The sequence below is a fragment of the Halyomorpha halys genome, unplaced genomic scaffold (genome assembly GCF_000696795.3).
Source record: "Halyomorpha halys isolate HHAL.00 unplaced genomic scaffold, Hhal_1.1 Scaffold1350.1, whole genome shotgun sequence".
In the NCBI taxonomy this organism is placed as follows: Eukaryota; Metazoa; Arthropoda; class Insecta; order Hemiptera; family Pentatomidae; genus Halyomorpha; species Halyomorpha halys.
Window position 1 is genome coordinate 104,812 of NW_027113576.1, and position 3,908 is coordinate 108,719.

Genomic DNA, 3,908 nt, shown 5'->3' on the forward strand with positions numbered 1-3,908 from the left:
AAAAGAAATTAAAAATGTGAGAATTTAGAAAAATAAGAATAAAGGATATGACAAGGAAATGGGCTTCTGAAATGCAGAAAAAAGTGAAAAAACAAAGTATTATAATAATACTTTGTATTATAATAATACTTTGTATTATAATAATACTTTGTTTTGGCGAAACGTTGGCTCATTAAAATAGTGTAGTTCTACTATTTTTTTTACCGCACCCGGACCATATTCCTTTCATCTTTACACACGGCCAATCAATAATCTTCCAGTATTTATTTTTATGTTTTTTTTTCTCATTTATTTATTTATTTTTATTGTTATACTATTTTATTTTAGTATGAATGTGATCAGTTATCACTATTACCTATTGTAAATAACGTTGTGACAAATTATAATATTTATCAGTAAATGAAAATTTTAATTTGAAAAAAAACTTCCATTTATCTTTAATCTTAAAAGTCCTCCCCATTGATTTCTCGACCACCCTGGACGAAGAACTTGGAGCACACCTTAAAGCGGCTTAAACTAATTTTAGGATAGAGCTCAAGTTAAACTATAGAAAGAGGAAAACTTTGAATTAGGGAGTCATCAAGCCTATTTAAGACTTGCCGTAAGGATGTCTCTGGCAGAGTTCCCAACAGTCATAAATTGTCAAGCGTGAATAGAGAGCGGGCCCACTACGTCTCCATCCTTAAACATTTATGGTCTGAGGCCGGATGGTGAACTTGAGAAATGAATCCAATTTCACTTCTCTCATCATCATCATATTTTCATGATGAAACTTTAAGATGAATAAAGAACACCCTGAATTACTGATAAGAAAGATAAAGTTCCCACAGGAACCGTGTGTAAATTATTAAGTAAAGTTTTTATATCCTAATTATTATGTAATAAGCACAGCTCTAATTTTAAGATGCTTTTAAAACAAAGTTAGATAATTGCATTAACTCTTCTCAGTACAAAAAAAATTACAAAAGCCTTAGTGTATGCCGATGACCCATGTGAAGATTGGAGTCGAAATTAACTTACAAAACTTACTTATTGATTACCAATATTATCACTAATATTACCAATATTATATTTATATTTAAAGGTTAAATATATAAACAAAAAATAAAATATTTCAAATAGTAGCATTAATAAAATGGATATTTTCATCAACAAAAATAAAAAATAAATAAAAATATACCTTCTTGAATAAAACATAAAAAAAAAAATAAAATACTTCTTTCAATTTTAATAATTTATTTATTGTTATTTTAGATGGATATGATTTTATTTGTGAAAGACAAAATCTTCTACAAATTCATAACACAATATACAATTATAAAACAAAACCTGAGTCTAGTGCTCCATTACAAAAACAATAAACCAAAAAAAACAGATTGGATAATACACAAATATTAACATAATATTTAACTTAAAATAATGAGCATTCTTTTAAATAAACGAAAGCGTGATATAAATGAAGATATTAATTGGCTTCGAAAAGTATTTACATAATAGAATTTATATATCACATACAAAATTAAACTTATTACATATTGTTACAATGTAAATATATAGTCTTTTCAATTTGGCTTCACTATCAATATTCAGTATATTTTCAGTGTTTTGTAAGTCACAAGATACGGATATAGGGGGCTTTAAGATATATTGTCTATTTTCTTCAAAGGTTGGACAATGTAGGATGATGTGATATAAACTATTATTGAAATATATGTATATGTAGTTAACCGTAAAAATTGATATATAAGAAGATGGTCTGGGATGCGGTCAAAAGAGAAACAAAAATAGTTTACAGCTATTTATTTTCCGACGTTTCGCCCCACTTTGCAGGGCTTCATCAGGGCTGCTCAAAGCGAACAGCTCTTTGCTTTGGACAGTCCTGATGAAGCCCTGCAAAGCGGAGCGAAACGTCGGAAAATAAATAGTTGTAAACTATTTTTGTTTCTCTTTTGACCGCATCCCAGACCACCTTCTTATATATCATTGAAATAATTTTTGCAGAATGGACAGAGTTCGTTTGCCTTGAAAGTGATGGTTTTCCTTCCGTGGTGTAGTTTGATATGCTCCGGGTTTCCTACTCGTTATTTATTGTTATTTTCAACTGTATAGAAATATATACATCAAGTAAATTTTCTGTAAGTGATACAATGACCAGGCTCCTGCAAAGGCGTAGACCTTTCTCCACTCCCGCAGTGCTCCGATTGACAGAAAGACATTATGTTCATATTATTCCGCCAACTGCCAATAAAGCCAAACTGTAAAGACTTTGTGTACTGTTCAAAACTAATAAATGGAAAAAATTAAGGAAACAATAAACTACTGCCCAGATTGTGACGTCGGTTTATGTATCCCGTGTTTTCATATATGTACTAATTACTATCAAGGTATGTATAAAACAGATTTTTCTTACTACATGCTGAAGTAATTCCGAACATGAAAAAACTAGACGTTTTTGAGCCAAAATTCTTAATTCCACCGCAATGTAGAAAGGGTTAATTTAAATCACGAATTCACCTCCTGAGGAAGCAGTAAGTAATTTACACATTTTTCGATATTTCTAGCTTAATTTTTGGATGAGTAATTTGATTTAGCTAAGCTCTCTTCCATACACCTTAACGAACACTTCCCGAACGCCTCTGACGTTTCACCAGGACCTACAGCGAATACTTGCAGAACTGTCAGCCCTCTTAATTGTAAGTTAACTGCTTCTAACGAGAGTGGAGTTTCCATTCTCCGATCTCACTGTCAATTCAGTCTCTGTTCAGTTGACTTATCCTAATTGACGCATTGTTGAGACAATTTTTACTGTACTTCACTTCTTAAATTGATAGATTAATTATTCACTGTATTGCGGCACTCAATGTTTCACCAATGAAATCATTCAGCGTTCTATATCTTGACGATTTAGGCAGAATCACATATCAACCTTTTTAGTACAAGAGCCCAAGAGGATAAAAAAGGCAGTAATTTCACCCCCAATTTTTTTTTACTTAAACGAAAGCTAGGTATAATTACTGGTCAAAATTGATGAGTGTGTCAAGTATAGGTAGGGGGAATAAAAAATGGGGGCTGTTTCAAAACATTAAGAATAATTAATTTTCTATTCGGAGCTCTTTATCATTAAAACTACCAACAACACTAGAAAACCTAAGAGAACATCATTTGAAATAAAATAAATTTACTAAAATATGAGCCAAGTAGAGCTATTTGCTTTCAATAGTTCCCGAAATGGAATTTTTTAAATTGCAGCATATTAAAAAATCAGTAGTTAGTGAATGAAATGTTGCTTTTTAAAAAGCTATATCTCGAGACCTATTGGACGTAAATAGCTCTTTTAGGGCTAATATTTCAGAAAATTTACTCTTCTTTTAATAATGTTATTTTAGATTTTCTAGTGTTGTTAGTAGTTTTTAAGATATAGAGCTCCGAATGAAAAATTAATGTTTTTTTAAGGTTTTGAAACAGCCACCATTTTTTATTCCCCCTACTTATACTTGGAATATTCAATTTTGACTAGTAATTATACATAGTTTTCATTAAAGTAATCAAAATTTGGGGTGAGATAACTGCTTTTTTTTCTTCCCGGCTCTTGTGATATTTCTAGATGAACTCCTTTATCACTCAAACCCACTTGCTTCTATTCGATGCCTGATAATCCTCCAATGCATCTAAAAAGAATTATAGCTAGAGTTCTACCATTAGGTAGATTCTCCACAATACTGTATCGTGCCATTGTAATATATCTATGTTATCATAACATTTACTAATTGTTAGCAGTTGTAAATTTAAATAAACAAATAAAAAGAAAAAAACTTTTAGCTATGAGAATTTACTGCCAACTCAGGCTAATATCAACTTCTAAGGATTTGAAAAATATCCTTGATCCTATTAACTTCTTTAAGTAAAAA